General features: G+C 34.6%; 1 pseudogene; it reads right to left on the bottom strand.

The window, feature by feature from the left end:
- Positions 1-13049: 13049 nt before the first annotated feature.
- Positions 13050-14186, bottom strand: LOC123642562 (annotated as a pseudogene).
- Between the last annotated feature and the right edge of the window lie 1692 nt (positions 14187-15878).

The following is a 15878-nucleotide window of genomic DNA, read 5'->3' as shown; positions in this document are numbered from 1 at the left end:
CATCTTGATAATTAAAGGAAATATTGCCTCCTAAAAATTGAATCTTTATTACAAAGTAAAGAATGAAACAAAAAAATTTTAATTTTATGAAACTTGGATGAACTATGCTTACCCTCCCTCCTTCCCTTTCTTCTTTCTTTCCGTTTCTTTCCTTTTAAATTTCTCTTTTTCTGCACATAATAAAGATGCTTGGTAGAAAAAGAAATGATTAGATCACAAATGATTAGGAAATTGATTATTCCATCTGACCTATTTTTTCCATCATTAGGCAATAGACCTTTCATCTTAGCATCAAATGCTCTGCCCCAGACTGATCTTGGCTTTGTTATCACAGGTCACAGACTCACCTAAGCCTCCAAAGTGTTCATTGGGACTGAGGCCAGGAGCTTTGGCACATGTGAAATAAACACAATATTTTAACAGCTAAAAGTGCACCCTCAAATATTTATCACTAAAAATCTCTGATAAAAAGAAACAAATTTTCTAATACATGTGTTTGGTGCTTGTAACAATGACATTCATGTGCTTTAATGAGAAAATATATTCAAATGGTCTTTTTCAGAGTTTAAATCTTCATAGTGACATTGGCCCCACTGGGGAAGAGCAAAGGTCTTACCCAGTGTATGACAACATTGTTCCTTTCTAAAGGGAAGGATGCAAACATATATATTTAGACCCTGCGGTCTCATTTCTCTTAATAAAAGAGCATTACCAAAGCCAAATACACTGCGTGGTGACATAATGGGTATGGGCCTGACATGCCCACACAAACAGGGGCATCAGGGACTACTTCAGATTTTTGATTTCTTGCCAAATAGTGAATAATCTTATAATCAAATGTGCAGCAATAATAGGCCCAGCTGGGAGGATTAAGGAATAAGCATCTATTGGGCTGCCTGATCTCTTTGTTCTTTAGGTTTAGAGTAGGATAAATGAAAAGGGGGAGGCCCAGAGGGAGTGGTTTAATATAGAATAAATTGTCTAAAAGGGATCAGTGAATGCAGGATTATTGATGAGTTGGGGAGTGAGCTAGCTGACTTTTTATTTTAAAACTAAGACAGGATAGGAGTATGGGGATAAAGTAGGAAATCAGATAAGAAAAACAAAGGATGCAGGCATATTGGCCTTAAGTAGTCTTTTTCTGTTTCTGAGATTTCTTATGTTCTTGTGCTCTGAGCCAAGATCAATTGAGATTAATCAGTTGTATAGAAAGCATTGTGATCGCATTGCAGGCTTTTAAAGTTTAAATTTGTTTATTGAGCACAATTTGGTTAGCATCAGGTGCTGAAGTTGTAGACACCAACACTAGCATAGAAATTACTTTATTTAGCTCCCAGTTGTAAGTTTCTATAGCAACTGGGTCCTATACCAGAAAACTGAGATTCTCAGGCTCAAATGAATCAGTCAGAGATGGCAATATCATATTTTGGGGGCACTTGCTTCCTTTCTTCCATTTTTTTCCCTTCTGTCTTGTGAGAAGCGTCTTCAATGTGATGCTGTCTGCTTAGTCATACTTTTAATTACACCTTCTGCTTTGAACCTTTTCCTCTTGGCAGCAGTATAAAGTATCTATTTCGGTTATGTTTCGATTTCCATTGACTAGTTAGTATGTTGATGTGGAGGAGGTGGATGTGATCTGTTTTAAATATAGTTGAAAATTCTGAATAGTGAGGAAAATGTCCATAGTGACAAATTTAGTTAGCCATTCCAAGCATAAATAAGGATGCTAATTCAAAAAGGAAGCCTAATTTAATTTCTACGTTATGCTTTCATTCTGATCATAAATGCAGTGTCATGATCCTTTTACATATGTGAGATGTTCCTTATGAAGTTTTCTTTTTAAATTTTTAAGTAAATATACTTGGAAGAAGATTGATTTTATTTTTGTTTTATGAATGAATGTTTTTGTTGTAACAAATATGAATTTTCTGGAGAGCCTTGTTATGGTCAAAGAAATATTTTATGATGATAGTTTAGTCAATACTACAGAAAGGTTTAGGAAAAAATGATTACATCTGGGTTCTAGTTGTAAGAATAATCACTACATTAAAAAAAACCTAGTAGCTTTCCTACTGCCATGCTTTTGAATGGTTCTGATCCAAACATATGTACACATATATATGTTTATATGGTTCTGATCCAAACATACATATATATATGTGTGTTTTATATATATATATAAATATATATAAAAGTGTGTGTGTATATATATATATATATATATATATATATACAACTTGAAGAAAAATGAGCCTTAGATAAAATAAACAAATACTGGAAATACATGTTTTCAATAAACATGAAACTCCATGTTTTATAAGAACTGGTTTTTGAAATTTGAAATAATCACTAACAGAGAGGCTTAAAGACTTGTTAGCAGAAGAATGCTTATGGCATAATCTTGGAGAATGTTTGGAGAATGACAAGAATATACCATAAAAGCAAGGATTCTATGTATGCTTTGATAAAACAAAACAAAACAAAAGATTTCTATTTAATGTTCACATTATTGCTAACTTGAGGCCTGTTAACATTTGGAAAACACAAATTCTAAAGGCAACTGCTAGAGATTGGCCAATTATCATTTCATGAGTGAAAGAAAAAAATCTCATTTGACTCTAAAATTCTGTACTTATTTTCTCTTTTCATGACTTATCCCACAGCCAAAGCTTATTGTGTGTGAGAAGAAGAGAAAAATAGAGCCGCTTCCTGGTTGTCTGCAAAATGTATCACCTCAGATGACCTTGATTCTCTTTGTAATCAATAGGGAATTTTCTTTTTCTAATTTAACAACAGATTTAATTATAATAAAATTAATTCAGATTGTGATTATCTGTCTCCATTTGTCCTCAGTTTCTATGAGGAATTTTAAAATGTCATCAGTCCTGTAGTTCAGAGTCTGTCATTATACCAGTATGTCTATTATATCATGATATATCCAAAGTCATAGGAGACCAATTTTTGCTCTCTCTGGAAAGCAGTTTCCAGAGCTCTGTTAAAACTGAATAGATAATTGCTCCTTTAACAAAACATGCACAGACAAAACAGCTGATGAATAAAGAGCAGTTACTAACCTATACTTAACATTTGTGAATATCAGGGTTTAGAACTATTACAAAATTGATTCTGTCACGAATCATAGATTTTTTTTTCTTTCCAAATCTATCCATGATGAATTTTTTTCTTCAGCTAATTTATAATGATATTATTTAATTTAAAATGTCCTGGGTCACCAAATGTAACTTGACAAAGAGTTAAATGTTTACTCAAAATCACAGTTACATAGAATATATAACTTGGAAATAGCAAGTTGAATTTATCAGTATTTCGTTGTAGACATGAAAATAGCGATTATTGGAATAGATAAATGAATCATACAATTTGGTTTTGTTAGCTAAATCAAGGAATGCTTATTTAAATATATTTTAATAAATAATAGTTTTTATGATTAGAAATCAATTATAATTGATTCTTATTAATTCTTATTTGTAACATTAAGCAATCATTAAACAATCAATAGAGTGTCAAAAGCGTTTTTTGGTGGGGGGTGAGTTATGTGCAAAACATTAACATAGTAGACCGGAGGCTGCTCTCTTTAGAAGGCTTGTTTATAAGATTGGCTATTAGCTGGTGTCTGGGACTTTGGCTTCTGAAACATTCCCTAAGTGGTAAGGTAATTTTGCTGAGCCTAGACATTTGTACAGTGTAATTGATAGTAATATCTGCTTTCCTTCTGTAAGTCTGGAATTCTGGTAGTTGTTAGCCAAAAATGCCTATGTGTCCAGCCTTAAATAAAACTCCTAAACTCTGAGTTTTAAATGGGCTTCCCATGCCAGAAACGTTACACACATGTTGTTGCATTTTCTTTCTCTAGAGGGACTGTATGCTCTGTGTGACCTGTCAGATGAGGGAGACGGGACAGGAAGCCTTCTGTGGATTCTTTCTACCTTTACTTGATGGCATTTTCTCTTTCTGATCCAGCTGTAAATCTTTACTGTGTATTTATAACAAATATCAGATGTTGTAGAACTCTATGCCTGAGTCTCCTGAATTCTTTAGTGAATCCCCAAATATGTAGGTGGTCTTAGGGACCTCTGAGACAGATTACATCTATTCTGGCTGATTTCGTCAATGTAGGAGTTTAAAAGAAAACCAGAACTGAGCCATGGCATGGATTGAATATATAAGAAAAAACACCTGCAGAATAGATCAGCATTTCAGCAGATATGCCCTGAGGAATATACTGTTTACCAAATTTCCATTAAAGTACTCCCAAAGACTTATATTAATACAAAGCTGATGTTGGCTGTGAAAACAAAATGAAAAAGGAGATACTATGGCAAAGTTTGTCATACTTTCTTTCAACTGAATTATTGCCAGTTTTTGCTCTAAGTATATTTATCAAATCCTAGTGGAATGTAAGCTTCTATTGTGATGGCAGCTTATCCAAAGTAGGAAGCCATATAGGAGCCCCTAAAATAAGAGTGAGCTAGTAGTAAACTGATGTCCAAGATTGGTACTGGGTGAATGTAAGTCTAAAATCACCTTTGACAGTTTATAAACACAAGCCTACACATACTTTTGTGAAGACGGAATTCACACTACTGGCATGGTCTGAAATGCCTCATCAAGGAATTTAATTTAAAATGATTCTGGATTGGTAGAGGCCATGGTGATTGGCAGAAACAAACATGATTCCTTGTGGAGAACTGTGTTTCCAAACTAAGCCTCTAAAAAGTCCCATTTGTTACTTGAGTTCTAGAGTACATGAGATCATAGTCAAACTCACAAAACACATAAAAAGCAAGAAACCCTGAGCAAGGTCCAGCAGAACAAACAAACAAACAGTCAAACACACAACAAAAGCAATGAAAACCAGATGAATGAAACAGACCTGTAAAAATTACCTGTAAAATATTTCTGGACACCAGTTTTAAGACGCAAACTCTTTCAAATGATTAAAGGAATAGATAATTCTCAAACTACATGATCTGACCTAGATTTGAGAGAAACAAAAAGAACTTTTCCATTTTATCTTATGAAGCTAGCATAATCCTCGTACCAAAATTTGACAAAATACAAAAATAGAAATTGTAGACAAATACAAACTTAAATTCTGGATATAAACATCTTCAACCAAATTCTAAGAAAATGAATTAAAAGCTAGATTTATAAATCATATGGCATAGTAAAGTTAAAAATACAGACAATTTTTCATTTATATATTAGAAAATCTATTAATGCCAGTTTCCATTATGTATGTACTTCCAATAAGAAAACCCACATAGTCATCTAGTGGGCCTTGTAAAGGAATTTAATAAAGTCCAACTACAAGCCAGCCAAAATCTCTTACTAAATAGGAAGATAAGCATATTTCCTTGTCATTTTTCAGAATGGAGTTTCTCTTCAAACAACAAACAAACATTAAATTCCTGTTAGACCACATTAGTCAACAATATTTTAAAATGAGTAGTAATATTATCCCCATTATATCAAGAAAGAAACTAAGGCTCAAGAAGTTTGAGTCCCTTGCCAATTTCATGTGTCTTTTGAAAGCTGGAGTCACTATTTGAATAAGACAATGAGGTTCCAGAGTCTATCCTCATAATCTTATCTTACATCCTGTGGGAGATAAGTTTTAAAATTTTCAGTTTGAGTTGTCTATTAAGTGATGGTTCTACGAAGTTGAATATATGAGTCCAGAGAATTTGAGCTAGAGATATAATTTGGGAATCATTTGAGTATAGACAGAATTTAAAGGCATGCTCTACAATGAGACAACTAATAAAGTAAAAAAGAATCTAGGAAATTCATTGCTAAAAGATTAGGGAGATCAGAAAGAACCAGTAAGTAAGACTGAGAAGAAAGAACCTGGAAGGTTGAAAGAGAATGAGAGTCATAGAAACCAACTGAATAAAGTATTTCAAGAAAAAGTAAGTAACCTATTCTGTTCAATAATTTGAATGGGTTAAGTAAATGTGACCTGAGAATTAACTCATTAGCAACCTGAACTTCTTTGAGTTCTTGACAAAAACAGATTCAGTGTAGTACTGGGGCAGAATCTTAAATGCACTGGGTTTAAGAGATGGTCGGGTGAGAATTAAAGATAAAAAATTTTATTGAGATGTTTTACTGTAAAGGGAAGAAGAGAAATGAAGAAGTAGCAGGAGGGAAACTGATTAGAATAATTATTTTTTTAAAAGATGAGATAAAAACAATATGCATATTAGCTGGTGGGATAATCTGATGGAGAGGGATAAACTTAAGATGCAGGAGAAGGAGCATCTTGGGAGCAATGTGCTTGGGTGGACAAGTGGATGCAGTCTAGTGCACAAGTGAAATATTGGCCTGAAACAGCAACATTTAATTATTATAACATGAGAGAAGGCAGATAGATTTGGTGTCTTGTAGACATTATCTTCTTCTCACTTAAGTTTTCTCAGTGGTAAACAGTGCAGTGCTGAGAATGAAGATGGAGAAAAAGATGCTTAGAAGAGTCAAGAGTATCTAGTTGAATCAAGAATGTATGAGCTACGGAAATATGTTATGATTGCCAAGAAGCAATAGGAGATCTCTTGATGTTGGTAGTCATGAATTTAAAATGAGATCAGCCGGGATGTTTGTCCATTTTTCATGATACACAGTTAGTTGAACAAGTGTGGGTGTAGAACAGGCAAAGTATCTGGGTTTCAACAAATAAATATCACACATTGGGAGAGATCCAAGAGACCTGAGAGTGTAAACAGAGAATTGTTTATTATCCCCATTGTTTATTAGGATTTATTGGTGAAAATATCTGGGTAAAGTGGGAATTAACAGCTTGAGGTAAGTGAGAAACAGAGAAAATGAGGCAGGACTAGTGGATTGTAGGTCCTGGTGGGATTAAAGTATTGGGATACTAGAGATAATTAGTTGGAAATTTAGGAAGTAATGCTCAAAGAGTGGCATTCTTGAAATTGAGATTATAGAAGGATCTTAGTGATCAGAAATGGCAAAGGCAAAGGTATGACTGGGGGAATGCGTAGTTAAAAGAGTCAGAAGGCTAAGGAGGCATCACCTACATGGATATTGAAATCACCACAAATGAAGACAGTGATATAGGTAGAGAAAGTTAAAATTGTCCATGAGTGAGGGGATCAGTAGATAACTCCAACAAGGAGGTGAAGGTTACATAGCCTAATGGCATGAGATTCAAAGCTAGGAATTTTTAAGGACAGAAGAAGAATATGAACATGGCAATGAAGGGTAAGGATGAAACCTACCCTATCTTCAGGCCCTATGCTAGGAAGGCTATGGGCTTCAAAACAGCTACCCAGAGGAGACTTGTTGAGAAAGCAGTATGTTCAATGGAGATTTTGGTTCTTGTTGTAGAAGAAGGGGTAGAAAATGTGCAGAGAATATGTTGAGATTGTAGAAGATTTTGCTGTGGCTGAATGGTGAGTTTGAGAAGGTACAGTGGAGAAGTTTTAGAAATGGAAGAGGGGTGGTGGGAGTTGGGAAGAGAATAGGAGTTGTATAGAGCTACATGGAGAATAGAGGGTAGGAGATTGGGGTGACCTGGGAGTCTTCTTTGGTGGCATATAGAAACAAGAAAAAAATAGCATGATGAGATTAGTGCTGGTAGTCTCAAGGTAAACAGTGATGGCAAGGCCATGAAGGAGAAAGGAAGAGTAGAGGAGGATGACCCTGAATCCTTTTTTACTTCTGCAGAGGGTAGCATGGAAGCCAGGCTGGAGGTTGTCTTATTCTGAAGACCCAGAACTCTCTGTTGACCTGGGAGGTGGCAGCTGGTAGGTCTGATGAGTGTGGTAGGTCTTTGAGTGTTTTAATGTTAACAGTTTATTTATTTATTCATTTATTTTTGAGACAGAGTCTGACTCTGTCACCCAGGCTAGAGTGCAGTGGCTTCATCAGAGCTCACAGCAACCTCAAACTCCTGGGCTCAAGCAATCTTCCTGCCTCAGCTTCCTGAGTAGCTGGGACTACAGGTGTGCACCAGCCACCCAGCTAATTTTTTAATTTTTTTTGTAGAGACAGGGTCTTGCTCTTGTTCAGGCTGGTCTTGAACTCCTGACCTCAAACTATTCTCCCACCTTGGCCTCCCAGACTGCTAGTAAAGATTCATTCTTGGCATCCCCTGGTGGTTGGTAGTGATCTTACTCTAAGCATCCGAGGTTTGCTGTTGATTTCTCTACAATTTTAGGATGTGATATTAAGTGACAACAAAGCAGAATGTAAGACTATCATTTAAACCTAACTCCAATTTTACTTGTAAGATTGAATAGATATGCATTTGTGGAATGGGAACATAGGAAGCAAAATAGTAAAAATGATATTGCTGGCTTGACTTTATAGGTGTTGTGTACATTCTTGTCAAGTTCCTTAAATTTCCTAAGATAAGCACCTATAATCAGAAGAAAGCCTTTTATATCAGAAAAAAACATTATTTAAAAAGGAATATATTTTCTGTTTATAGGCCCCTGCATTTAATAAGTGTTTGTTGAACTGATAGTGATATTTGAATATTTATTATGGATGTTGCTTAATTCTGAGAAGCCAGACTTTATATTTCTTACTAGTAACAACAACTTCTAAACAATTTCTGAAAAATAAAGTGTTACATTTGTTTTTATTAGGAAAACAAAGGATGGGTAGAGTTCTCACAGCTGGTTTTCAGTTAAAATTTTAGAATATGTAATTTAACTAGAAGAGAGTAATTTTAAATTTACTTGAGTGGTTTAAATAATTACATGGAGACAAGGCAGGTATTTCTCTCTTAGATAAACACATACTATTAGAAAACAGTGAGGATGATTTAAGGTAAATTCACAAGTCCATGTTAGAGAATTTAAATCAGCATTTCAATAATTGAGGAGGATTTAATGCAAAACAGAGAGCCTTTCTGAAATAAGCAATCAAAATAATTCATAAAAGCAGTAATCACTAGTAAGCTTGGCTGTTGCTCCACTTGATATGTAAACAAAATTGGTAAATATTGTTGAAATAACACCTCAGGTACTTCAACTTTCTTTATTACTGAGGGAAAAAAGCAGTTCATTATCACTCTGAATTTTAATTTTTTTCCATTGAAATGCAAAAGGAAAGATTCAGCCAAATAAATAGTTGATAAGATCATAAATGTGAACTAAATAATTTTTCAGCCTATGATATAAGCTGCACCAACTAAACTTACTAAACAGGACCAACTTTTGAAAGTATGAAAGATTAGAAAGTATGAAATTCATAGTTGCTATAAGTTTACATGGTGTATCAGTGCATTTAAGAACACAATTTTTATGGAATACAGAGAATGAACACAGGATGTCATATTTCCTTCTCTATCCTTTCACTTCTGTGACTACCTCCCTCCCTCTCATGCCCCACATTGCCAGTTAGTATTCTCGTTGCAAAAATAAAATCTATATTTTAAGAAAGAAAACATTTGCCAGCTATGTATATTTTTGACCCTCCTTCCCTCGCTTCTTTGTGAACACTTGGATCCCTTTTGCCTGCATTGTTTTTTTTAAGATTCACTTTCTTCCTTTGTGAGGCTATACTTATCTAAGATGGATATTACTCTGAACTTTTTATGTACACTTACGTATGAATTCACATACTTTATAAACTTTTAAAGTATGTGTTGTGTATGTATATATCACCATCATCCAGTAGTTTGTTTTTTACCTTATGAGAATCTCAAATGCAAGAAGAGTCACTAACATGTATGATGTCTAGATATAGTGGGAGACTAGAAACAGGTTTGGAATAGCATTAGAAGCCTGTGAGAATCATCACTTTGATAATCTACTACTATTACTATCTAATAAGGAGATGAAATGAGAGCTAATTTTTGGATATCTGACTGTAGAAGTTCAGGTGTCTTAGAATCTAAGCGAACCCTTTGTTAGAAAAGGGAAACCCACTAAAATGGTATAGATGTATGATATGACACTTATTCCCATATCCATCCATTTATTTGTGCCCACTAGTTGGCAGTCTGACTGAATTATAGCTTGATATTCTGCTACCACGTAAGTGCCCCAGATATTAATTAATATTCACCATGTTTGGAAGTTCAGATATTATCCGTTTAGAATTTGAGTGAGATGCTATTAGGATGTCTCTTTTTGGTCTGAGACTGGTGATTGAAAACTTTCAGGTAAAATATATAACTGATTCTCAGTCATGCTTTCTAAAGTAATATCAGACTTATAAAGTGATAGGATGTGTTTGGCTGCATAGTACTTTGATTTAGGATTTAAGCAGGAAGCTGAAGGTCTAAGCAAGTATCTAAGTTGGGGGTTTCTTATCTAAGAACAGAAAGATGAATTATGTGAGCTTGAGACTTGGGGCAGAGGCAGAGAAATAGTTTTTAGTGGACAGAACAGATAGGAAAAGATTGGAAATAAGAGTGTAGATATTCAGAATCATGTAAGCCAAGCAACTCGCTTAGGATCAAGGACCAAGAATCAGGAATGGGTACATAAACTCAGGGATCTGGAGAAAGTGGGGATATATATCAGGTTTTTAATGGCAAAACACAACAACTGGGAAATCCTTAAGTTAAAAATAATAGATATTAAAGTGGGCACAACCCCCAGCTATGAAGTGACTGGATCCAAAGTTCAGGGATGAGTAGAGGATAGGGAAAATACCAAGAAGGGTTGGGAATTGTAGTATTAAGGGAATTGTGCCAACTAGTTTAATCTACTAGAAACAAAAGAAATAAGAATAATTTTGAACAAAGATCTGTATCAGCATAAGAATCACAACACAACAATTTATTTTTAATTTCAGATTTATGATCAGATGACGCCTGGGGCATTGCTTCCTCTAGCTATGATTTACATGGAAGATCTGTCAGTAATCACTATTTTCCCTTCCATAACCTGAATAGATTATTGAAAGATTCTCTAAATAGGCAGGCACCTTCAACTAAAAGATTTGATGCTGCAAGATCTTTCTTCCTTTCTGAGATGTTGGTGTTAATAGCATTATAAAAATCACATAGTGCCTTCCTTTAAATCCATTATTCCAGGACTTATACAAAAAAGTAGATTGGGAATAACAACAAAAACTATCACTTTGCCTCATATATCAATATGCGCTATGAGCTCTCTGGTTAACGCTATTCCTCCATCTCATTAAAACTGAATTTAAGTATTTTAATAATTCTTTCCTCTATCTCAGAGGAATGAGAAACACTTTATTTGCACTGATGATGTCATCAATTTATTTATTCATTTAACGAATAGTCATTGAGTTACTCTTGTAGGCATGGAGCGGGGTGCTGAGGATACAAGCACTGATAACACATGTTCCTTTTCTCAGGTTGCTTACAGGTTAGTGAGAGAACCACACATACAGAAGTAATTACAATCCAGGAGGCTAAGTATAGATGAAAAAAGTCATTCAGGTTCTATTAATATTGGTGCCCCAACAAAGGGCACAATTCCATTTCAAATGGAACTGGCAGGCTGGGCATGAAGAGAGTTTCTGAGATGAGTTTTAAATAATGAGGGGTTGATAATTAAATGAGAGAATGATGGCAGCATGAACAAAGGCAGTGAGGTAAGCCAGGCGGGTGTGTGCAGGGTAGTGCAAGCAGCTTGGTGTTGATGGAGCATCAAATTCAAGGCATTTGATGTGGAAAATGAGGCCATGAGAAGCCGGAGCACTAAGAGCAGCCAATCAATGTCCCAGCTCATGCAGTCAAGCAGGGAGTGAATTCAACCTTCCTCCACTCCCTTTTAGTTCTGTTCAGGCCTTCGATGGATTGAATGACTCTACTCACAAAGTGGAGGGCCGTCTGTTTACTCAATCCAACAATTCAAATGCTGATATCTTCTAGAAACACCCTCAGAGACACACCCAGAAGTAACGTATAAACAGCTATTTGGGCCTCCCTCAGCCCAGTCAAGTTGACACATAAAATTAACCATTGCACTAGTAATATGCATGGGTGTTTCCTCCAAGTCTGTTTCTGGCTTGATAACTTCTTTCTTTTTAGTGCTGAATAATATTCCATTGTCTGGATGTACCATATTTTATTTGTTGATTCATTTAGTTAAGGACATCTTCTTTGCTTCCAAGTTTTGGCAATTATGAATAAAGCTGCTATAAGCATCCACGTGCAGGTTTTTGTATAGACATAAGTTTTCATGAAATTCATTCAATTAGTTTTCAAGAAGTGCAATTGTTACATTACCTAGTAAGAGTATATTTAGTTTTGAAAGAAACTGCCAAAATGGATGTGGCATTTTGCATTCCCACTAGGAATGAAAGAGGGTTCCTGTTGCTCCACATCCTCACCAGTATTTGGTGTTGTCAGTCTTTTGGATTTTGGCACTCTAATAGGTGTGTAGTGATATCTTATTGTTTTAATGTGGAATTTTCTAATGACATATGATATTAAACATCTTTTCATGTCCTTGCTTGTCATCTATATATCGTCTTTGGTGAGAGATGTCTGTCTGTTCAGTTCTTTTGACCACTTTTTTTTTTCCAGCTCACCACATATTACTAATAACGTTTTATTGAAACACAGCCATGCCCATTGTTTACACATTGTCTATGGCTAAATTTGAGTTACAACTGCAGAGTGAGTAATTGTGACAGACTACGTGGTCCACAAAGCCTAAACATTTGTACTATCTGGCCCTTTGCAGAAAAGGTCTGCCCACCCCTGAACAAGTATATATATATTACATACAAGTGTAAAACACCAGCACAAACTAACCATAGATGCATCAAAGAATTGACGGAAACAATACAAATATATAAACTTAAGCTTTCACCTATTTATTCAACAAGTGTCTTTAGGAGTTTAAAAACAAACTAGACACCATTATTCTTTATAAATAATGCACATAACAATTTTTTTTAAAAAACCAACTTCAATGTATTGAAACACTTTAACAGCAACCTCCCATCAGTATTTATAACTGTAAACAATGGGGAGCTGAGATGTCAAAGGAAACACATTAGGGATCATATTTAATAGACAAAAACCTACATTTCCTTATTGCCTTTATACAATCAACACACAGTATTTAAGCAAAACTGAATCCTTATTATTAAGCAAGCATTTTTGCATATACTGCCTTCTCTTTATCTTTCTGTGCCTTTATCTTCTGTTTGAATTTCAGCAACTCTGCCTGGATAGCTTTATCTTCTGGTGCTATCTCCTGAGCTTTCTTAAGATTGTCCAGTGCTTGATCATATTCTTTTAATCCTTACCATCCTTGAGCTCTGTGATACAGAGCTTTGGTATTTGATGGGTCTATTTCAAGGGCCTCCAAACAACTGTCAATTGCTCCCTGCCAATTTGACATCTTCAGTTTACAAGCACCAATATTCAGTACACAGCTTAAAGCTACAGGTTGCAGCTTAGATCTATCTGCTTTCTCAATAACAGCCTTTGAACCATCCACATACCTTAAAACTTTTGTATATTTTTTAATGGCCATCTCCAACTTCTGGGACTTGAAAAAATTATTTCCAATGTTTTTTAAGTCTTCTGTTATTAATAAAATTTTATCTACATCTTTTAAATCAATATCCGCATCCTCAGGGAAATCTGGATGACTGTTGCCAGAACCATCTTTTGGGACTATTCCCCAATCATCCCCTTCCTTCAATTCTCCACATTCTGCAATAATGCACAATTTAGTAGGGTTTTCACCTTTCACTTCTACATTTTCCAGTATCCTTGCCACACCTATTCCTTTAATTACTTGGTCAAACACCACGTTTCCCATCCAAATGAGGAGTTGGAACTGTTGTGATAAAGAACTGAGAACCATTTGTATTTCGGCCTGTATTTGCCATGCTCAATAAACCCTCTCAATCATGCTTGTAATAGAAATTTTCATCTTCAAATTTTTTGCCATAAATACTTTCTCCACCTATTCCATTCTGATTTGAGAGTCTCCACCTTGAATCATAAATTTCTTAATAATTCGATGGAAAGGGCATCCTTTGAAATGGAGAGGTTTCCCAGTTGTGGGTCCAGTGACTTTTTCTCCTGTACATAGTACATGAAAATTTTCTGCAGTTTTGGGTACAATATCTGCAAACAATTCTAAGACAATTCGACCAACTCGCTTCCCTCCGATGTCCACGTCAAAGAACATTCGGGGGTTACTGCGGTTGGAAAGTTTAGCTTGGGGTGAAGGGTGTGACATTTTGACTTGCAGATGTGTTTGGAAGCAGGATCCGGACCTTGACCACTTTTTAATTAGGTTTTAATTTTCTTATTGTTGAATTTTAAGAATTTTTTGTATATTTGGGGTAACTGTCCTTTATCAGATGTATCTTTTGCAAATATTTCCTCCCAATCTATGGCTTGTCTTCTCTTTCTTAAATAATACATTTTTAAAAGAAATGAAGTACACTCTAAAGAGCACCTTCTTCTTATCCTCTTCTCTCTTCTATCCTTTTCCTTTTCCTTTTTCTTTTCTTCTTTCTCTTGTACCATGTATACCATTACTTGTATAGTTCTTCTAAAAAATAATGCAGTTAAATTCTATATACTATCATTGTTAATTAATAAATACATAAGATAATAAAAAAAGAATGTTGTGGAGGTACTTTTATATATTACTAATAGAAATTTAAATGACCAAATAGCTATAATAAAATGCAGTGTTGCCATCTTGTTTGCTAACATTATTTTTCGACCAGACAACAAGAATGACACATAACATAACTGAATGCTGAAAGGAATAGCATAATGTTGCAGCCTCAAAAGCTGTATCGTTAGGATGTAGTAAATTGAAGAAATCAAACAGAGATGTTTTGTGGGACTTCCTAAAAAGGTGAGAAAGTATTCCAGGAAAAGAAAACAGTTACAGAAATTTAGGTAAAGTGCTGTTATCTTCTTCAACCTATGTAAATACTCTGCTCAGTTATAAGTGAACAAAAAAGAAATTCTAGCCTGGAATGGGCTGCTCACATTGGTTGAAGGCATATGAAAATTGTGCTTATTTGATCTCTGTACTTATTTGATCCCCATTGGAAGAAACTAAATTATCATGAATCATGGAGAAGATTTGAAGCAAAGTACTCCAGAGAGTAGAATACAACTGCTGTAAATACTTGTATAACTTTGGTATTGGATGTGTTTGGGATTTGTAGTGAAAAACCATGGAAAACATAGCAAGAAATATTAATTTAAACAGTTGTTTGTAAACTGTATTCCACAGGGCAGCTTCACAGGAATGGAAGACTTCAATAGGTAGTCCTATGCTTCTCATTATTTCTTATTAATCAGAACTTAATTTAATTACATTAGTTTTAAAAATTGTGTTTTGATCTATAATTTTAATTTTTTTTGCAAAAAATGTTCTGTAACTAAAAGAACATTGGAAAAATTATTTAAAGAATTCTGAAGTTCCCAGGACTCTTTCACGTGATAAACCAGATATTTTGCCTATAATCATTATTAATTATTCTAAAATCAAATCCAACATTACTGAAGAGAATAAATTGGAACTACTATTTCATCACAATTTACCTCTATTTTTTCAGCTGCTTAAAAATATATTACATGTAATGAACATGTATAGTTAGAAAGTAATTGTTTTTTCAAAAGCAATTTAATAACATTTCAAGTAGGTATGGTATAATTTTTAGTCAGTCATGTTTAATCCCTTAGAGATTTCCTTACAACACATCCTTGGTGTCTTATTTGTATGAGTTTCCTTTTTACAAGAATTTTCACTTAGATATCATGACAATAAATATTAGACTCAGCCACCTGTTGAAATGTGATATCTTAAGCTATTAAACCATTTTTTGAGGGTTTGTTATTACAAGAGAATAATTTTTACAATTACAGTAAATGTTAAGTTATTGTGATCTGTGTGGATTAACTA

The sequence above is a fragment of the Lemur catta genome, chromosome 1, assembly GCF_020740605.2.
Source record: "Lemur catta isolate mLemCat1 chromosome 1, mLemCat1.pri, whole genome shotgun sequence".
NCBI lineage: Eukaryota > Metazoa > Chordata > Mammalia > Primates > Lemuridae > Lemur > Lemur catta.
The sequence above is the reverse complement of the archived record's forward strand: the minus strand, read 5'-3'. Positions and strand labels throughout refer to the sequence as shown.